Source organism: Macrotis lagotis, chromosome X (assembly GCF_037893015.1).
Source record: "Macrotis lagotis isolate mMagLag1 chromosome X, bilby.v1.9.chrom.fasta, whole genome shotgun sequence".
NCBI classification, from domain to species: Eukaryota; Metazoa; Chordata; class Mammalia; order Peramelemorphia; family Peramelidae; genus Macrotis; species Macrotis lagotis.
The window spans coordinates 78,867,115-78,890,104 of NC_133666.1; the positions used below are offsets into that span (position 1 = coordinate 78,867,115).

The 22,990-nt window shown below is 40.7% G+C and overlaps 1 long non-coding RNA gene across 1 annotated transcript; it reads left to right on the forward strand.

Moving 5' to 3' along the window:
* The first annotated feature begins 5,576 nt into the window (after nt 1–5,576).
* Nucleotides 5,577–21,365, forward strand: LOC141502444 (uncharacterized). Its single transcript, XR_012472528.1, has 3 exons — nt 5,577–5,687; nt 6,021–6,104; nt 21,280–21,365. It is a non-coding gene; the product is annotated as an uncharacterized LOC141502444 (long non-coding RNA).
* The last annotated feature ends 1,625 nt before the right edge of the window (nt 21,366–22,990 follow it).

Here is a 22,990-nt window from a genome sequence, read left to right on the forward strand (position 1 = left end):
CATTGCAAAGGGGTTTTATTTAAAACAAGAGATACATCAGGAGGGGAAGCAGCAGATGCTCTCACTTCTTGGTTTCTAAACCTTTCAGGGGATGTCAGGGATAGGTTCTCTCAGAGCCTCAAACTAAGCTGGCTTACCAACCCAATGCCCTAAGAAATTAGAACAGGAAAAACAGATGAGTAAGTCCATTCTTTCAGCATTTGCCATGATTTTAGATCATAATGCTAAAATGAGCTAGAAGAGCATAAGGGGACTTTAGAAACTTGACAAGTGATTGAACCCAGGAACCTCAGGATCTGAAAGGTCACAGGATCCTAGATTTAGAGTTATAGGGGAGAAGTAAGGTTTTTTAGTGAAATCTGTTTCCCTCCAATTCTAAATCTAGGATCCTGTGACCTTTCAGGGAAGGGAGGGATTTGGCCAAGATTACATAACTCTAGAGCAGCCAGGAATCTCAAAGGTCATAAATGAGGAACTGAGGTCTATGGGGGAGAGATGATTCAAGGTCACATACATGGTATGTAACAGAATTGGGATTTGAATCCAGGTCAATCTATTTCATATCATGCTCTCCTTCCACTGGAGCACCATGTATTTACCTATTTGAGGTCTTTAACACACTGAAGCCTTAACATTTTTGTCCCAGAGAGGGAGCCTGAAAGCATTGTTTCTTGACCTAGAAGAGGGAAGATCTTCTGTGGACATAGGTAGGAGGTAGGCCCGGGATAGGGTCCATCTTTCTACTCCCATTTTCATTCTCTCTTTCTCTCCCAGCATCCTGCTCTAAGTTGCCTGTATCCCTCTCTTTCCTGTGGGCAGCTCACCACTACCGGTGTATTGCTAATGGTCACCTCCCATCAGAGATGTGGCTGGGTCAAGATGAGCTTGTAGTGACTGAAGGTCCCAGGGAAAGTAAGGGCCACCTCTGTTGAAAGCCTGGGGTGGGGGTGGGGGAACAAGCATGGATTCAGAATCAGGATATCTGGATTTCAATTTGGCCTAGGTCTAGGTGATTGTGGACAAATCATTTTCCTTCCTTTGGCATCAAGTATCTCCCCACTCAATCAACCAACAGGCATTTATTAAAATTTACTGTGAACGTAAAGACTAACAGACTGCCCTCTGTGGGGGTGGGGGATGGGGGGAGGGAAGCAAAACTCAAAATAAATAAAATCTTTCTTAAAAAAAAACTTGGGGCAGCTAGGTGGCACAGTGGATAGAGCACCAGCCCTGGAGTCAGTAGTACCTGAATTCAAATCTGGTCTCAGACACTTAATAATTACCGAGCTGTGTGGCCTTGGGCAAGCCACTTAACCCCATTGCCTTGCAAAAACCTAAAAAGAAAAACTTACTGTGAGCCATAGAATGAAGGGTTAAAGGAGATGAGCTAGAAATGTCTTTCTAATTCTGAGTCCTAAGAAGATGTAAAAGAATAGAGAAGAAAAATGAACCAGCTGTAGGGAGGGTGGTGGGGTAGTAAGGGAAAGAGAGACAAAGACAGAGACAGACAGACTGAAAGAAACAGAGACAGAGGTAACAGACAAAGATGGAGACAGAGAGAAAAAGAAAGAGATAGAGGAACTGACAGACACAGAGGAAAATAGAAACAGAAAAAGATAAAGGAGACAGACAGAGATGGAGACAGAGAGACAGAAACAAAAACAGATGGACAGAGACAGACAGACAGACAGACAAAGACACAGAGACAGAGAGAGACAAAGGAAGAAAAGGAGAGAAGAGAAAGATGGAAATACAGAGAGAGACAGAGACAGACAGAAAGACAGAGAGATAGAGACAGACAGAAAGACAGAAACAGAGACAGAAAAAGAAGATAGAGAGAAAGGTAAAGATAAAAACAGAGAGAAATAGAAACAAAGTCAGAGACAGAAAGAGAGAGGGTAAAAACAGACACAGAGACAAAAAGAGAGATAGAGACAGAGACACAGAAGCAAAGAGAAAATGGAAAACAGACAGACAGAAAACAGACAGAAACAGACAAAAAAGGCAGAGATAGAGAAACACACAAAGAAAGAGAGATAGAGATGAAGAAAGAAATAGAATCAGAAAAAGAGGAAGGTCAGAGGCAGAGAGAGAGTAGAAAAACAGAAACACACAGAGAGAGACAGAGAGAAGGAAACAGAGACAAAGATCAGGATAGACAGGAAGACAGACAGAAACACAGTCAGACAGACAGAAAAACAAGACAGAGAGACAGAGAACAGATCAAGACTGAAACTGAGACAGAAACAGAATCTGAGGCTGAGAGACAAGACAGAGAGACAGACAGAAGTTTTCTTTTTTTTTCTTTTTTGCAAGGCAATGGGGTTAAGTGACTTCCCCAAGGCCACACAGCTAGGGAATTATTAAGTGTCTGAGGTTGAATTGAACTCAGGTACTCCTGACTCCAGGGCTGGTGCTCTATCCACTGCACCACCTAGCTGCCTCTGAGAAAGACGGACGTGTGTGTGTGTGTGTGTGTGTGTGTGTGTGTGTGTGTGTGTGTGTGAAAGAGAGAGAGAGAGAGAGAGAGAGAGACAGAGACAGAGACAGAGACAGAGACAGAGACAGAGAGAAACAGAAACAGAGAGAGAGAGAAAGGCATAGAGACAGAGACTGAGAGGCCACAGACAGACAGAGACAGATAGAGAGAGACAGAAATAGACAAAGGGAAACAGAGATGGAGAAAGAAAAAGATATAGAGAGAGCCAGAGATAGAGAAAAGGAGACAGAAAGAGAAAGAGAGAGACAAAGAGATATGGGGAGAGCCAGAGACCTAGAGAGAGACAGAAACAGAGAAAAAGAGACAGAGACAGAGAGATGACAGGAGAGAAAGACAGAGAGACAGACAAAAAAGACAGAGATAGAGAAAGAGAGATAAAAAGAGAGAAAGAAAGAGAAACAGAGAGGAAAAGAGAGACACAGAAATCAGGGTAGATAGAGACATATAAAAAGACAAAGAGAAACAGACATAGTCAAACAGAAAAACCAGACATACAGAGAGACAGAGACAGAGAGACATACATAGAAAGAGACACATACACAGAAAGAGACACAAAGAGAGAGAGGCAAAGTTAGGGACAGAGACAGAGAGACAGAGATAGAGCAACAGAGAAATAAAGTCAAAGACAGAAGGAGTATAAGAGAGACAGACAAAAAGACAGAAAGAGAGCTACAGAGACAGAAAGAAAGAGACAGAGAGACAGAAGCATAAAGAGGAAGAGAGAGGGAATGGAAAGACACAAATAGACAAAAAGTCAGAGCCAGAGAAATAAAGACAGAGAAAGAGAAAGAAGAGAGAAAAACAGAGAAAAAGAGACAGAGAAACAGAGACAGACAGAGAAATAGAGACAGAGAAATAGAGACAAAAAGACAGAGACAGAGAAACAAACAGAAAGACAAACAGAAACAAAAAGAAAAAAAAACAGAGACAGAGTGAAAGATTAAAAAAAGAAAGAGACAGAGACATAGAAAGATACAAAGAGACACAGAGACAGAAACAGAGAAACAAACAGAGACCAGGAGGCAGAAAAAGAGAGACAGAAAAAAAGAGGCAGAGTCAGATAGAAAGACATATTGAGAGAGACAGACAGACAGACAGAAAAAGACACAGAGATACAGAGACAAAAAGAGATAGAGTGAGAAAGAGACAGAGAAATGGAGAGAAAGGAAAGGCAGACAGAAACAGGCAAAAGGTAAAGACAGAAACAAAGAAAGACAGAAACAGAGAAAGAACAGAGACAAAAGCAGAGATAGAAATAGAAAGAGACAAAGAGACAGAAAAAGAGAAACAGAAAAAGAGATAGAGGCAAACAAAAGGAGACAAAAAAACAGAAAGACAGAGAAACAGAGAGACCGATATCAGCAGCTAGACAGACACAGAGACAGAGAGATAGAGACAGAGAGGCAGAAACAAAGACAAGACAGACAGAGATACAGAGACAAAAAGTGAGACAGAGACAGAAAAAGACAGAGACCGAAACAGAGGGTGTGGAGGGGGGAGAAGACAGAAACAGACAAAAAGTCAGAGACAGAGAGAAACAAAAACAGAGTTAGAGGAATGAAAAAGAAAGACAGAGAGAGAGAGAGAGAGAGAGAGAGAGAGAGAGAGACAAAAAGAAGAAAAAGAAGCAGAGACAGAAACAGAAAGAAATAGGAAAAAACTAGAGCAAGACAGAGAGAGGCAGAGAAATAGAGACAGAGACAAATAGAGAGAAACAAACAAAAAGACACATGGAATAAGAGAGACAGAAAGAGACAAAGAGAGAGGCAGGCAAAGAAGTAAATAGAGTCAGCCGCAATATATATATATATATATAATATATATATATATATTATATATATATATATATATGTATGTATGTATGTATGTATGTATATGGCAAAAGTAGAGAGTTAGACTGAAAGAGAGTTAGACAGGAAGTTTGAGACAGAGAGACAGAGAAACAGAGAAAAAATGGTGAAGAAAAAATTCAAGCAGAGATACAAGAATCATAGGAGAATGTTCTCTAGAATATTCAGTCAGGGATATAAAATGAGATAGAACTGAGACCTAGAATCAGAATCTAGGATCTCAGTTTACTGTTCCCTAAATGTCAGATCCCTAAATAGACAATCAGACTCCTCCAAAAACAAAACCCAATCAGCACAACACCCCAGGACACCCCACTGCCACTTTCTTGGTTCAAGTCTTCCAGGCTCGAAAAGTATTTTCTGATGAGAATATATTATCTTTTCTTAATCCTGTCAAAGACAAATGATGAAAATAAGCAATATTTCTGCTCAGAATGTATCTAATTTTTTTTCCATTCCACATTAGGTCAGCTCTCGGTTTAGAGTAGTTACTTTTTATTGTGTTGTAAAAACCTTATTTTCAATGTTTTTATAGTGAATTGAGGTTGGATTTTGATGTCTTTTCTGCATCAATCAGTATAAACAGAAGATATTTCTAAGTTTTCTGGTTTTGATATCTTATTTTGCTGATAGATTTTTTTTTGTTCTTTGACCAGCTTGGCATGATAAACCTTACCTGGGCATGAGCAAAAATGTTCTTAATGTCTTGCTACATTGCATTGGTTAACATTTTTCTGAGCATATTTTTTAAATCTACATTCATTGGTAGAAACTCAACTGTTTCTTTTTCAGAGTTATCTTTAAAATGTTTTAAAATTAACACCATCTTGAGATCATTACCCACATTTCTGTGCTGGCAGTTAAGATTTGGAGTTTCCAAGGTGGAGTTGTTGTGACCTAGAACCCTTTCCTATTGATACAGTTCCTGCCCTGCATGTTTCTCCCTAAAGAGAGCAATGGTAAACTTGGAACATTCAAGATTCAGACGCCAGTTTTCAACTAGTCTACTTGTTGGTTGGTTCTTGACCTTCATTATTGAAAAAGACCAAAATGACATCACTATATTTGAGACAAATTACAGTGTGTCCTACCAATAGGGGCTTGGAATGCTCTGCCACAGGTTGGGCACAAATAGTCCATGTGAATCCCTGGGGTGGGTAGTCTAAACTTATGTATATCACATTTCCTTTCAGCTGCTTCCATTCTGCCTTCCTCTTCGATGAAGGCACGCCATGCTGGATGGTCCTGTGCCAGTGTCTCCCATGCTGTACAATCCATTCTAAAGTTCTTCAATGAGATCTTCAGGGTGTCTCGGTATCACTTCTTCGGACCCCCTTGTGAGTGTTTGCCCTCTGAGTTCTTCATAAAATAGATTTTTGGCAAGTATATGGCTGGCATTCCAACATATCCAGTTCATCGTAGTTGCATTCTCTGTAGTCATGTTGGAATACTACATAGCTTAGCTTGAGGAAGGGCCAGAGGTCTGGTATCTTCTCCTGCCAGGTGAACTTCAGAATCTTCCTAAGACAATTTAAATGGAAGTGATTTAGTTTTCTGACATGGTACTGGTAGACTGTGCAGGTTTCACAGGCACATAGCAATGAGTTCTGGAGACCTTAAATTTGGTAGTTAGTCTAATAATATCTTTTCTCTCCCACACTTTTTTTCAGTCTCCCAAATACTGAACTAGCTCTGGTAAGATGAGTGTCAACCTCATTATCAATGTGTACCTTCTTGGAAAGGACACTGCCAAGGTAAGTGAACTTGTCCACAGTACTCAAAACTTCTCTATTTGCTGTAAATGACAGTTCCACATATGGATAGTATGGTGCTGACTGATGGAACACTTGTGTTTTCTTGATATTAATTGTTAGACCAAAATGAGCACAAGTAGCAGAGAATTGATCCATACTCTGGCATCTCAGCTTCAGAGGCTGCATTGAGAGCACAATCATCTGCAAACAGAATATCATGCACCAACATTCCCTCCATTTTGATATTGGCTTGTAACCTTTACAAGTTGAAGAATTTGCCATCAGTGTGGTAACTGACCTTGATGCCGGGTTCATCCTCAGAAGGCATCTGAAAACATCAAGCTAAAAAGCACAGGAGCAAGGACACATCATTGTTTCACTCCATTGGTGACTGGGAAATCTGAGAGCATCAGCCACTGATGAACTTCTCTGGGCAAGCAAATTTTGACCAATTATCTCAAGTTGAAGTCAATCTGGCTCTAGCTGAAGTTCCAATTGAAGAAGAGGTTTTGAATGTCATTAGGATCCTTACATGTGGCAAAGGACCTGGTGCTGATTCTACATTCTACCTGGTGCTGAGATTTACAAGGTTACTGCAAGGATAGTGGACAATGCTCTCAAGATTTCTCAGTCAGCAATGGAGTGAAACAAGGCTGTGTCCTTGCTCCCATATTTTTTTAGCATGATGTTTTCAACTATGTTATCAGACTCCTTCAATGAGGATTAACATGGCCTCAAGGTCAGCTACCTCACTGATGGTAAATTCTTCAATTTGAAAAGGCTACAAGCCAAGACCAAAGTGGAAGGAGGGTTGATGATTGCAGATGATTGTACTCTCATTGCAGCCTCTGAAGTTGAGATGCAGCAAAGTATAGGTCAATTCTCTGCTATCTGTGCTGATTTTAGTCTAATAATTAACAGTAAGAAAGCAACTTATGCAGGGGCAGCTAGGTGGTGCAATGGATAGAGCACCGGCCCTGGAATCAGGAAGACCTGAATTCAAATCCTACCTCAGACACTTAATAATTGCCTAGCTGTGTGACCTTGTACAAGTCATTTAACCCCATTGCCTTAAATAAATAATTTTTTTAAAAAGAACTTAGAAAACAACATATGTGGAAACAAATGGAGAAGGTAGACCCCATTTAACCCAACCTGTTCAAGGAAAGCCAAAATGTATCAGTTGGGAAAAAATAAGCACTTGAAGGTCAAATCCCCTAAGGATGTTCTCTTTTCTACTAGGGACAATATCTTCTAAACCCACCAAAAGAACCATCCAAAGGTCATAATAGCTTTTATGATGAATTTGGCTGATGGAGGCTAAAAATGAACTTGGGCAAATGGTCTGTCAGACCCAAAGAGGACAAAGGCCTGGGAATTACTGAGACAAAGGGTAGTGGCTTCCCAGAAGGGGAAAAACACTATATATGTGTCAGAGAATAATAAAATCCAATATTGTAGAGGAATGCTCATGGGCCTTAAGACCTGAAAGAGATCTGAAAACATAGATTAGAATTTGGAAGGACTTTAGATCACTAATAGACAAAGTTGGATAGGTTTATATAGCATAGACAGAGCTCGGAGGGGTTTTAGAAGAAGGAATGTCACAGCTGGAGGGGCCTTAGAACACAGAATGACAGAGCTGGGAGGGCCTTAGAACAGGGAATGTCAGAGCTGGAGGGCCCTTAGAACAAAGAATGGCAGAGCGGGGAGGAGCCTTAGAACACAGAATGTCAGAGCTGGGAGGAGACTTAGAACACAGAATATCCTAGTTGGAGGGTTCTTAGAACACAAAATTATCAGAACTTGGAGGGGCCATAAAACACAGAATGTCTCAGCTAGAAGGTTCTTAAAACACAGAAGGTCAGAACTGGGAAAGGCGTTAGAACACAAAAATATCCAAGCTGGAGGGTTCTTAGAACATAGAATGTCAGAGCTGGGAGAAGCCTTAGAACACAGAATACCCCAGCTGGAGAGTTCTGAGAACACAGAATGTCATAGCTGGGAGGGGCTTTAGAACATGGAATGTCAGGGCTAGGAGAAGAACATCATAGCTTATAAGGGCCTTAGAACACAGAATAACACAGCTGAGAGGGCCTTAGAATACCAGATGTCAGAGATTGCAGGGACCTTAGAACAGGGAATGTCAGGGTTGGGAGGGATCTTAGAACACAGAATGTCAGAGGTTGGAGGGGGCATTAGCACACTGAATTACAGAGGTGGGAGGGGCCTTAGAACATAGAATATACCAGCTGGAGGGTTCTTAGAACACCGAATGTCAGGACTGGGAGAGACCTTAAAATTCACATTGTCCCAGCAGGAGGGGTCTTTGAACACAGAATGTAAGTGCTCAGAAGAGTCACAGAGATGGGAGATGCTGTAGAAAACTGAATGTCACGGCTAGGAGGGGACTTAGTACAAGGAATGTCAGGGCTAAGAGGAGACATATAACACAGAATGTCAGAGATGGTAGGGGCCTTAGAAAATGGAATATCAGAGCTGGGAGCAACCTTAGAATATATAATATCCTAACTGGACGTTTCTTAGAACACAGAATGTCAGAACTCAGAGGTGCCTTGGAACATGGAATACCCCAGCTGGAGGCTTCTTAGAAGACAGAATGTCAGAGTTTGAAGGGGCCATAGCATATGGAATGTCACAGCTGGAGGTTACTTAGAACACAAATTGGAAGAGCTTAGAAGATTAGAATCCATATTGTCAGAGCTCAGAGGAGTCTTAGAAAACAGAATGTCAGAGCTGGGAGGGGCCTTAGAACATAGAATGTCAGAGCTGGGAGGTCCCTTAGAACACAGAATGGAAGAGCTGGGAGTGGCATTAGAACACAGAATAACCCATGGAAGATGGAATAACAGAACTGGGAGGGACATCAGAACTCAGAATGTCATGGCTCAGAGGGGCCTTAGAACACAGAATATCCCAGCTTGAAGGTTCTTAGATCACTAAATGTCAGAGCTTGGAGGGGCCATAGAACACAGAATGTCAAATCTGGAGGGTACCTAGAACACAGAAAGTCAGAGTTTGTACAGGACTTAGAATATCAGAATTGGAAAAGGCCATAGAACAGGAAATGTCAGGCCTGGCAAGTCCTTAGAATCCAGATTGTCAGAGCTTGGAGGAATCTTAAAAGACAGAATGTCAGAGGTGGCTGGGGCCTTAGAAAACAAAATGCCAGAGCTATGATGGCCTTAGAAGACAGAATGTCATACCTGGAAGGGATCTTAGAACATAGAATGGCAGAGCTGGGAGGGGATTTAGAACACAGAATGTCAGAGATGGGAGTTGTATTAGAACACATAATATCCCAGTTGGAGAGTTGTTATAATACAGATTGTCAGAGGTTGGAGAGGCCTTAGAAATCAGATTGTCCTAGATGAAAGGGCCTTAGAACGCAGAACGTTAGAACTTGGAAAGGTGTTAGAACATGAAATATCGGGGTGGCTAGGTGACGCAGTGGATAGAGCACAGGCCCTGGAGTCAGGCATGCCTGAGTTCAAGTCCAGCCTCAGACACATAATAATTACCTAGCTGTGTGGCCTTGGGCAAGCCACTTAACCTTATTGCCTTGCAAAAACTAAAAAAAGAAAAAAGAAAGAACATGAAATATCCAAGCTGGAGGGTCCTTAGAACACAGAATGTCAGAGCTAAGAGGAGCCTCTGAACATGGACTACAACAGCTGGAGAGTTCTTTGAACATAGAATGTCAGAACTGGAAGGGACCTAAGAACACAGAATATCCCATTTGGAGTGTTCTGATTAGACAGATTGTCAGAGCTGGGACTGTTCTTAGAATACAGAGTTGGGAGGGGCCTTAGAAAACTGAATAACTCATCTGGAGGGTTCTTAGAACACAGAATGTCAAAGCTGGGAGGGCGCTTAGAACATAGAATGTCAGAGCTTGGAGGTTTCTTAGTACACAGAATGTCAGAGATGAGAAGGTTCTTAGATCACAAAATGTCAGAACTAGGAGTGATGTTAGAATACAGAATGTCAGAGCTTAGAGGGACCTTAGAACAAGGAATGTCCCAGCTAGAGTGTTCTTAGAATGCAGAATATTAGAGCTGGAAGGGACCTTAGATCACAGAATGTCTCAAATGGAGGGTTCTTAGAACACAGAATGTCAGAGCTAGGAGGGACTTTAGAACATAGAATGTCAGAGCTAGGAGGGACCTAGAACGCAAAATGTCAGAGCTTGAAGGGTCCTTAGAACATGGGATGTCAAAGCTGGGATGGGTCTTAGAACATGGAATATCCCAGCATGAGGGTTCTTGGTACACTGAATGTCAGAGCTTGTAAGGGACCATAGAATACAGAATGTCACAGCTGGAAGTCTCTTGGAACACAAAATGTCAGAGATTGGAGAGGCCTTAGAACATAGAATGTTGCAACTGGGAAAGACCTGAGAACAAGAAATATCAAGCTGGTGGGGGGGGGAGCTTTATAATACAGAATTTCTGTGCTGGTGGGGAGGATTCTTGGAATACAAAATGTCAGAGCTGGGAAGGGAAAAAGAACTTGGGATGCCAGAGTTGGGAGAGGACTTGGAATATACAATGTCAGAGATGGGATATCCCTTAGAACACAGAATGTCAGAACTGGGAGGATTCTCAGAACACAGAATGACAGTACTGAAAGTAGTCTTAGAAAAAAAGAATATCCCAGCTGGAGGGTTCTTAGAAGAAGACGGAATGTAAGAGCTAGGAGGTTCCTTAAAAAAAAGAATATCTCATCTAGAAGGTTCTAAGAATACAGAATGACAGAGGTGGGAGGGGCCTTACAACACAGAATGTTATTGTTGGGAGGGTTCTGAGAACACAATGTCAGAGCTGAGAAGATTCTTAGAACAAAGAATATCAGAGCTGGGGGGAGCCTTAGAACTTGGAATGCCCAAGCTGGGAGATGTGTTAGAATGCAGGATATCCCAGCTGGGGGGTTCTTAGAACACAGCATGTCAGAGCTAGAAGGGTTCTTAGAACACAGTGTGTCAGAGGTGGGAGAGGTCTTAGAACACAGAATGACAGAACTGGGAGGTACCTTAGAAAACAATGTCACAGCTGGAGGAACCTTAGAACATGGAATGTCAGGGAGAGGACTTAGAACACATATTGTCAGAGTTGGGAGGGGCCTTAGAACACAAAATGTCAGACAGGGCAACAGCCTTAGAAAACAGAATGTCAGAGCTAGGAGTGGTCCTAGAAGACAGTGTTAGAAGGGCCTTAGAACACAGAATGTCAGAGCTGGTAGGGTTCTTAGAACACAAAATGATAGTGCTGAAAGTGACCTTAGAAAAAAGAATATCCCAGCTGAAGGGTTCTTAGAAGACAGAATGTCAGAGCTGGGAGGTTCCTTAGAACGCAGAATATCTCATCTAGAAGGTTCTAAGAATACAGAATGCCAGAGCTGGGGGGGGGGGGAGGCTTGGAACTTGGAATGTCTGAGCTGGGAGGGGCCTTAGAATACAGAATATCCCAGTTAGAGGGTTCTTAGAACACAGAATGTCAGAGCTAGAAGGGTCCTTAGAACATGGAATATCTAACCACGAGGGTTCTTAGGATATAGAATGTAAGAGCTGGGACCATTCTTAGCACTCAGAATGTCAGAGCAGAGAGGGGCCTTTGAACTTGGAATGTCAGAGCTGGGAGCAGCCATAGAACACAGAATATCCTAACTGGAGGTTTCTTAAAACACAGAATGTCAGAGCTGGAAGGGTCCTTAGAACATGGAATATCTCACCTGAAGAGCCCTTAGAACACAGAATGTCAGAGCTCAGAGGAATCTTCAAGACACAGAATGTCAGAGCTGAGAGGGTCCTTAAAACATGGATTATCTCATCTGGGGAGTTCTCAGAACACAGAATGGCAGATCTGGTAGTAGTCTTAGAACAAAGAATGTCAGACCTGGAATGGGCCTTAGGACATGGAATGTCAGAGTTGGGAGGGCCTTAGAACACAGAATATCGCAGCTGGAGCATTCTTAGAATACAGAATGTGAAAGCTGGGATGGTTCTTCGAACACAGAATGTCAGAGCTGGGCAGGGCCTTAGAACACAGAATGTCAGAGCTGGGAAAGGCCTTAGAACATGGACTGTCAGAGCTGGAAGGGGTCTTAGAGCACAAAATATTAGGACTGGGAGGGTCCTTCGAATACAGAATGTCAGAGCTGGGAAGGGCCTTAGAACATGGAATGCCAGGTCTAGCTAAGGGGCCTTAGAACTTGGAAAGTCAGAGCTTGGAGGGGCCTAGAACTTAGATTGTCATCTGAAGAGGCAGGACTTTAGAATAGGAACTGCCAGAGCTGGGAGGAACCTTAGAACAGAAGGAAGCAAAACAACAATCAAATAATTAAGCAAACAAACAAACAAACAAATAAAATAAATATTTCCTGACAATACAAATATACATGGCCTTTCTTCAGTGGGCTACAAATATGCATGGCCTTTCTTCAGTGGGCTAGGCCTAACCTAGTGGTTTCTAAATTTTATGGAATGATTCACCACTGCCACTTTTACCTAAGAAATTCACTTTTCATAAAACCATCTTTGCAAACAATTTTACAAGCTCTTAAATTACTCAAAAACAATGTTATAATTCTTATAACATAAACTAATTTTAGGCATGCAGCAAAATAATATAATAAATATTTATTGACAAAATACTTCCAAATTTTCAAATTTATGGAAAACAGGAAAACATACTTCCTAGTTGTGTTACCCTGGACAAGTCACTTGACTTGTCTGTCTCAGTTTCCTCACCTGTAAAATGGAGACTATAACAGCACTTCCCTCCCAGGGTTGTTATGAGAATCAAATGAGAAATATTTGTAAAACATTTAGTATAGTGTCTGGCACACAGTAGTGTTCCCTTATCCTTGTTCAGATAGATAAATATATCACGCTCATGGCATGTCCTGTTGTGGTGTTTGTCCTTTGTTCTTGAAGAAGACCATGATTTCAGGGAGGAGATGACACGACAAGTCCATGAATTAGATTTGAGTGAGGGTGTTCTGTGCTAAGTCACCAGTCTCACTTTCTCCCCCAGAGCCATCTGGATCCTGTGGCCAGAGATGAATCAGGACAACTGGAAGTGGCCCTGGATGCAAGACAATCAGGGTTAAGTGACTTGCCCAAGGTCACATAGCTAGTTAGAATTATTTGTCTGAGGTTGAATTTGAACTTCCATCCTCCTAACTCCAAGGTCAGTGCTCTATCCACTGTTCCACCTAGCTGCCCGTATTCTATAGAGATAAGCATTAGATGGGTGATTTTGTAGGTCGAGGGAACTCCCGGGTAAGGGAACTCCCTCTTCAATGCAGATTGGCACTTGATCTCCCAAACTCAGATAGAAATAGGGTACTAAATCATATAAAATGATTGCTTTAGAAAATACATAATTAACATTTTATATCTCTCTCTATAGATATATAGATATATATTCTATTGTACTTTTATTTGCTTTGTTAACTATTTTCTGATCACATTTGAATCTGGTTTGGGGTGAAATGGTAGTGTTACTGGTTTCATGTTTGCAGCCTCTGACCTAGAGTACAGAGAAGTTAAGCAGCTTGCTCAGGGTCACATAACAAGGATATATCCATGACTGAATCAAACCCAGGACTTCCTCCTACCTCTTGAGTCCATTTCTCCATCTATTAAGTTATATCTCCTCTCATATTTATAATTAATCATATTATAAGTAATATGATGAATAAACTTGCTTTTTTGTTCAGTTTTTCAAAACATGGTGTCATTGATGATATTGCTATGCATTATTATTTTCCATCACTAAGCAAGTTTGAAATTTTGTTTTTATAACATCTAGTGCAGCAAACCTGATTTCTCACAAATAAAATGTTTAGAATGACAATGGGGCATCTGGATGGAGCAGTGGATAGAATACCAGTCCTGGAATCAGGAGGACCTGAGTTCAAATTTGACCTCAGACACTTGATATTTTTAGCTGCGTGACCTTGGGCAAATCACTTAACCCCATTGCCTCACAAAAACCAAAAGAAAAAAAAGGGAAAAAAACAATGGCAAATCTATCAACCATTCTTATTACTAGACTTATTAACAGCTATAGGACTCAGGGGTAGAGCTCTGAGACTGGAGTCAGAAAGACCTGAATCCAAATTCAGTTTAAGATACTTTCCTGTGTGACCCTAGACATGTCACTTGACTTCCATCTGTCTCAGTTTTTTCCAGCTGCAAAATGGGGATCAGAGTGGTACTCACCTGTGAGAGTTGTGAGAATCAAATAAGATCATATAAGTAAAACATTTATGTTTTAGTTATGTCTGACACATAGTAGGCACTATATAAATGCCTGTTCCTTTTCTCTTATTCAGATGGAATTAAATAATTATAATACCATAATAGAAGAGAATAGAAAATATAACAGTTTAATTATGCCATTTAATTGTATAATGGATAGCTATAGTTATATAAAATACAATATACAATAATATATCATGTTGATCATGGCAAGTGGGTTCCTTATTCATTCATGTTTAGAAATACATGTCTCTTAAATAAATTGAAAATGACTCCTGTAAAACAGTCCAAGTGATTAATAAATAAGTCTTTACTTGTATTTCATTGTAGGACAAGTAAATTTTTTTAATTTAAAAAAATATTTTTAAAAATGTATAATCACTATATATTTTTTCATAAATGTGGTCATTTTATCTTTAGAAATCAGGGTATTAAGTACTTTGATCAGTTTTTCAAATACTTGCACCAAATATGCAAGCATATTTATAAGCACCTACTATATACAATATAGACTTTTGAGAGTCCTGGCTACAGCAGTGATCAAATCAGGCCATACTTAAAGAAATTAATTCAGATTATTTTTGGAACAGTGGATAGAATGCTGATCCTGGAGACAAGAATCCTCTTCCTGAGTTCAAATCAGACCTCAAACATTTACCAGCTGTGTGACTTGGGCAAGTCACTCAACTATGTTTGCTTCAGTTTCCTCATCTGAAAAATAAACTGAAGAAGGAAATAGCAAATATGATGATAAGGAAATGGCACTCCAGGATCTTTGTCAAGAAAAACCCAAATGGGGTCACGAAGAGTAAGACACTACTGAAATGACTGAACAACACAAATACTAAAGCTGAAGCTTAAACACTTTGGCCACATAATGAGAAGATGGGACTCCTGGAAAGAGACCCTGATGTTGGAAAAAGACTAAAGGCAAAAGGAAAAAGGGACGGCAGAAGATGAGACAGATATAGAATGTCATGGAAGCAATGAACATGAACCTGGGTAGACTTGGAGAAATAGTGGAAGATGGAAAGACCTGGTATGCTTACAGTTCAACGAAGAGTTGAGCAGGACTGGACAAGAAAATGCAAGATATTTAGCAGTAGCTTGGTATATACAGCCCTTAGTTCATGTCTTGCCCTGTTCTGACTGTGTGTCCCTGGGCAAGTCATTTAACCTCTCAGTACCCTCAGGCAACTCTCCAGGATGACAAGTTGCAGAGAGGGTATGTCAGTCAAAAATTGAGGGAGGAAGTTTCTAATCGGCAGTTCCTATTATCAATTAAATCACAAACTGTGTCAATATTGTATGTAGTAGGTACTTAATAAATGCCTGTTAACTTGCCTTACCAAAATAAATTACATTGACATCTATAACACATATGTTGATATTTTTAAACTGACAGACAAAATGTGTTGACCTTTGATTTAGTACACAAATCCATCATAAATGACACAATGACACACTTATCCATGCAATGACACAGTTCATCTGAGTCTTGAGTCTATGCTAAATGACTGCAACCTCAGTAGCAGAAGCCCTTCCTTCCTACTTGCCTTTTTTTTAAACAAGGCAGTGGGGTTAAGTGGGTTGCCCAAGGCCACACAGCTAGGCAATTATTAAGTGTCTGAGGTCACATTTGAACTCAGGTATTCCTGACTCCAGGACCCGTGCTCTATCCACTGTACCACCTAGCTGCCCCAAAGCCCTTCCTTCCTGAAAAACATTTTGCCACTTGATGAATCCAGTTTGACCTTGTTTGTGTACATTGGAAGCTATAATTGCTACATTACATTCACAGTCATTTGGAGCAAATTCAGCCTTAGTCTCATCTTTGATCGAATTTTATTTTCACTGAAAAAAAGGGATGTTATTTATGTGAGAGAAGTACTTGAAAATACTCAATATTTTTGACTGTCATTTCTAGCTTCCCTTTAAAAACGTCTTATGCTTTCTTCCCTTCTATCAAGTGTGTCCCATAATTTGGTATTCTGACCTAAATTCCAGGAGGTTAGACCTCTGAACAAGGTGGTATACCCGGGTCATCACTGCTCACATCAATTTCCCACTAGGACCCCCTGCCAGGCCCTCACTGGGAAGGTGCCTGTAGGCACATCCCATTGCATTCTGGGAGAAACTCTGACAGACAAGCTGATATGGCAGAGAATCATTTGTTAGATTTTAGATTTAGATTTTTTTTTGCAAGGCAAATGGGGTTAAGTGGCTTGCCCAAGGCCACACAGCTAGGTAATTATTAAGTGTCTGAGACCAGATTTGAACCCAGGTACTCCTGACTCCAAGGCCGGTGCTTTATCCACTGTGCCACCTAGCTGCCCAGAGAATCATTAGTTAGATGGGACCTTAAATTATGGATTTGGATTATGGAATGTAAGAACTGAAAAGGACCTGAAACATAAAACATGAAAAATCAGGTCTGGACAAGTTTGGAGATTAAAATGTCCAGAAGTGGGCTAGAGACAACTCATACAAGCTTGTGAAAGTTGACTATTAAATTTTCAGTGTATTTATATTTCAGAATTGACAAATGGTACAAATCTAAGACTGGATTGTTAAGAGTTAAGAAAGTGAGGGTGGAATTAATAATTCAATTTAAACTTAAAAATATGTCTTGCCTACATATTTTTTTCATAAAGCCAATTGTTACATATTTACCAGTTACTGCTGAATTCACCTCCAAATTTTATTTAGGAGAAAACTGAGGCCTAAACCAGTTGCATGAACCAAATCTGACTCTGAATCTACTTAGGCCATTGCTGTCTATATATGAATGACAGATTGTTAGTAATTGGAAAAACATGGTCTTTCTAAAAGAAATTAGCCATTTTCATACAAAACTTGAGGTCATAAGACTGGAGTTTGAGTCTTGCTAGGTTTTGACACTTGCTAGGTTTATGACCAGGGGAGGTCTCTAAGCCTCAGCTCCCATTTCTGCAGAATGGATGTAATATTTCCCCATGAGGATGCTAAAGAAAAGAGACTGTAAACCTCGAGTTTAACATTATCACTATTAATAATAATATGCATAACAAAAATAATAACAACAAGGATGGTTGAAATGAGAGCCAATATCACAGTGTTTCCTTATAGTAGAAAGAGAACTGAGGGTGAAGTCCTAAGCCTGGAATCAAAGGAAGTTTGGTCATAGGGCACAAGAGGAAAATAAATTCTCTTCTCTGAGCTGAGTTATCGCCTCTGTAATATGACTAAAGTTCTTTGCATGGAACAATGGCAAGAAGCAATGATTCTGGAGACAGAAAAACTTAGCTTCAAAGCTGATGCTAACTGTGTGACCTGGATAAACTCCTTCCCTTTTGTGAGGAAGGAGGTTTCCTCCTCAGTAACAGGAAGGGATAAGGTCTACTCCTGCCAGCCCTGTCAGCTTTAATCCTAGGAGACAATTAGTGATCTGAAGGCCTTGGCAGCCAGGAATCCTAAGGAAAATCTCACACCAGTCATTAGGTCTCTAGGATTCAATTTCTGCCTAAATTTTAAAAATGAGACTGATTCCATGGTCTCTAGGATCCTAGGCCTAGTCTAGAACCAGTCAGTTTGACTTTCTCAATCTTAGGTTCAGCCTCAGTCATAGGAAGGGATTGGACTATAAGACCTTATGAGGCCTTGACAGCAATTAATTTAGAATTCTATAGAACCCATACAAATGAATACAGTTCTCTTGGTCTCAGAGCAGGCTAGACTAAATGACCTCTGAGGCCTTAGTTATGAATCTAGGACCTTATGTGTGATCTCATACTAGTCCCTTCAGCTCTCTAGGATCCAGTTGCTGACTAAATTTTAAAAATAGGGGTGATTCCATGGCCTCTTAAGACCCTGCCATCTCTAAGTCTAGAATCCTAGACCTAATCTAGAACCAGTCACTTTGGTTATTTAAGGGATAGGACTCAATTTCTACCTAAATTTTAAAAATGGACATGATTCCATGGCCCTGCTACCTTTAAGTCTAGGATCCTAGTCCCAATCTCCCACCAGTCACTTTTTCTCCCTTGGTCTCAATTTCTGCCTTATTCATAAGGCCTTATGAGGCTTTGAATTTCACAGTAACTAGGAATTTAGAATTCAGTGGGTGATCACATGACAGTGAATTTAGCTCTCAAGGCCTCAGTTTGTTCCTCAGATAATATCTTATGGGACTGAACAAATGCTTGATCAAGATCCATGAAGAGCAAAATCTGCCTCAATTTCCCTATTATGTAGGAGCTAGACAAGACTAAAGTACACGAAGCTTACTCTGGTCTGCCCAGAAGGTGAAGACACTGGACACTGGGACTCCATGAAGGTGGTGGCAGTCCAAAAAAGAGCCAAGAAATGAGATTAGTTCCCCTCAAAAGGAAGTAGTGGTTAGGCCCTCCACTACTATCTGTCTAGGACCTGGTTCTAACTAGATTTAGGGATCACATGCTGGTGACGGCTTCCTGGCTCCTGCTGCCATTTCCTTCCTATTTCAAAGCAATTCTCCTTTCTATGTGACCTCCCCATCCCCCCTCTTCAAACACATTAGTGGAAATGCCCGATGTAGTTTGGCCCCAGAAGGACTTGGCCCAGGGTGGGAGATGGGAATATGTTAAGAAGTAACCCATGTGGGGAAATGAGAAAAGTGAATGATGCAGTTGCTCCTACAGAAGGGCATCCCTCCTAGAGGGCTATAGTCATTTTAATGGCCCCAGAAGTGAAACATAACCTGGGTGATAATATAATGAATCCTAAAAGTCTAGCTTTGATCATGCTTCTTCCTTGACCCAAAAGAAATAGGTTCTGGGAAGTCTCTGTCCTGTTGTGTGGTCTCTCAGTCAAGGCTTCTGGACCCCTGTTGTGTTTGGTCCTCTTTGACAATCTGGTGAATGAAACAATGTACTACTCCAAATCATATTTTTAAGTGTGGAAAATAAAATACACTAACATAGGAAAACAATTATTTTGAAAAACAGTTATCACAATATTGGTTTGGTTCTTTTTTAAACCAATGTCACTGGTCCCAGGTTTAGAATCCTTCCTCCAAGTGATGTCAAAATCCATCTGTGGCCCATTTCCATTCTGCCTAACATATCAAAAAACTGAATCTGCCTCCTAGGTTCTATCATTTATTTTTTAAGCATCACTACAACAAAACTTTTTTGTTCTGTTTTCTATAAATAATATTAGTTTATAATATATAATCCATAATAAATGAATAAAGTAGAGGAAAAAAGAGAAAGAAATCCTTGGTGAATTTGAGTAAAATTTTAGCTCAGTGGTAGCACCAGAAACCAGTCTGGAAAGGGTTAAGAAGCAAGTGAGAGAAGTGGAGGCATTGAGGGCAGACAATTTTTTCTAGTAGTTTGACTGGGAAATGAAAAAGACATATAGGAATAATTACTTCAGAAGTCAGAAGGAAGGTTTTTTTTTTTAAGGATGGGGGAGAATGAGCCAGGGAAGGAGGAAAGAAGGAAGAGGGGAGGGGCACAATTGAAGAAGCAAGTTCTTAGTGGAGATAGAAGGGGATGGGACCCAGGGTAAAGCAGAGGGGTCAGCATCTCTTTGTCAGATACTGGAGCAAAGGAGTAGAGAATGGGATTTAGGCAGTAGAATAGGAAACAAGATAGAACACAGGAATTCTTTTCTCTTTAAGGTAGGAGGTAAAGTTCTCAACCAAGTAGTTGTTTAGTTGCTTCAGACTCTCTGTGACCCCATTTGGGGTTTTCTTGGCAAAAATACTGGAGTGGTTTGCCATTTTCTTCTCCAGCTCACTTGACAGAAGCAAACTGAGGCAAACAGGGTGAAGTGACTTGTCCAGGATAATCGAGCAAATAAATGTGGGAGGACAGATTCAAACTCATGAAGAAGAGTCTTCCTGATTCCAGGTCCAGCCCTCTATCCACAGTACTCCTTAAGATGTTAAGCTGCTGTGGTGACTGAGGCACAGTTTGTTCAGGAAGAATAAAGGAGTAGATGTGCTGCACCAGGGCCTATTTGGGATTGAAGAAATTTGTAGTGTCCTGTGATTTCCTCTAGTTGAGCTCAACAGCATTCGGGATGGGGAAGTTATCCAGCATTGAAATTTGGCAAGGCATGATAGGAAAAGGGGACAAAGGCCTGGAGATCTGAGGACAATGTCATGGTGACCTGGTTGCCCATAGAATTAAATAAGGAAGAAAAAAAGAGAAGAAAGAGCAAGGCTGCTTTCTTCCTTCTATTATTATATTTTATATAGAATAATATGTAGTATTATACTTTATTCACAATTACCATGATAAAGACAATAATAATAATATAATGATGATGATGATGATGATGATGATATAGTACCAATGGTGCAGATGTAAGGTGGAGGTTGTCCCCTAGGTACTACATTATTATTATTATTATCATCATCATTATTTATATAATTTTATATATAATATTTATATGAGTGTTATATTATTCACTATATATTTGTGTATTATGCATTATGCTATCATTTATTATTGTTATTATTACTATTATTATTATATTTGTATTATTTGGGCAGATCTGGGCTCACTCAACCCACCCTCACAGGCACAGGTGGCTTGGCTCCCAGAATGAGGTGATTCACCCCATTCACACTCTGGGCTCCAGACATAATGCTGAGGAGTTGGACAGGTTGTCTCCAACACTTTCACTCACTAGCCTCCATCTTGTATGCTCCCCTAATATCAATCACCAATTCATAACTCTTTAAAATCAAGAGAAGCCACCAATTCCCTTTTATAAAGAGATATTGACCATTGACCATAGCAGAAAAGCCACTGCACATAAACCATTCCAAACTAAGGGCTTGCTTGAAACTTTAAAGGGCTTGAAAAATCTCTCCCACCAAGTTTGATTCTGGAAGTAGTGATTCCTTGCTTGCAGGACCGGTATCTGCTCCCACATCAGAGAGAGTGGATCCAGAGAGAAAACAGCACAGTTCAATTGGAACTGGACCATGATCATGGAAAATGAGTAAGTTGAATAATTGGAAGGTTTGGGTGTTTGAAGAAGTATCACTGTGTATGTCAAATTCCCCTGGTTTTAGGAGGGTAGGAGCTTGGGAGGAGAGGAAGACAGAGCCAAGTACTGAACTCAGTGAGGAAAAAAGGGTAGTCTGTGTGTCTATGTGGGATGGCAGTAGAGCAGGGGAAGAAGAGAAGGGAATTCTGTTAGGTACCAGCAATTATTATCATTTGTATATACAGTGGGCTGGCCCTAGTCAGGAAAACCTGAAGTCAAATCTAACCTCAGTCACTTACTAACCATTTAAGCTGGGCAGATCATCAAAGTTCTGTCTGTCTCTGTTTTCTCAAGTGTAAACTGAGGATAATTATGACACCCCTCTGCCAGGGTTATTGAGAAGATCAAATTAGATATTGTAAAGCCCTAAGTCAATGACTGACCCACAAATAAATGCTTATTCCCTTCACCTTTGGGCTCAAGATGGAGAAGAGACTTGGCATCAAAAGATCTTGAGTCTAATCCAGACCTCTCATTTTATAGCTGAGGAAACTGAATATTACTTGACAGAGCTCCACACAGTTTGAATTAGTACTGAGCTGCAAGGGGCAGCTAGGTGACTCAGTGGAACCAGCCCTGGAGTCAGGAGGACCTGAGTTCAAATCCAACCTCAGACACTTAATAATTACCTGTGTGACCTTGGGCAAGTCACTTAACCCCACTGCCTTGCAAAACAAAACAAAAGAACTGAGCTGCAATACCTCAAGATTGAGTACTCCACCAAACCAAGATGCCTCTCACCCTAGATTCTCCTGGAATGATCAAGGAATCCCAAAAATTGATCCTTACTTTTCTTCCTGGGACAAGTGTGAGTGCCTCTTGCTGTTGCCTGGCTTCTTTAATTTCTAGTTCATACTGCTTAGGGAATGGTTATTCTTTCATCAAGTTATACAAATGTATTTGCATAATTACCAGGTTCATTATTCTACTTTCTCTAGTAAAAAACATAGGTGTGGTATTGAAGTCAAGCTGGGACATTTTAAAGTCTAGCAATCTGACACCCAGGTGTAGACATCTCCAGTAGCTTCAGGAGAAGTTTCCCAATGCTTAAGGTAGAAGTGACTATAGGAGGTGTGGGATCCATTCCATCTCCTCATGTTGCAGAGGAAGGAACTGAGACTCAGTGAGAGGGACCTCCTAGTCAGAGCTCAGAATCAGTACAAAAACCCAGGCCTCCAATTTAGCACCCTTTCCCCTTACTACTCTCCTCTCTAGGCCAAGTCTAGGGGAGGGGAAGAACATTTGCATCTGGCTCCAAGGCTACTTTGGGTTCTGTATCCAAGATCTCAGACTTGTTGATCTAGAGAAGTACAGTACTTTTTTAAGGGGATTAAGAAACTCCAAACTGTGATTAACACCCAGGGAATCTGTAGTCTTGGAGTGTTGCAATCACAATCACAGCCCAGTGGCACTTACATTTGTGCTCCCAGCTCAAAGTTTTCTTGGACATTGAGGATGTTGGGGGACCAGGAGATACCAGTCACTGAGATCCAGGCTGCCCTCCTTCTAGCATTGTCCCCCAAGTCTATAGGGCTTTCTATCACTGGGCAGCCTGCAGCAGAACACTTTACAT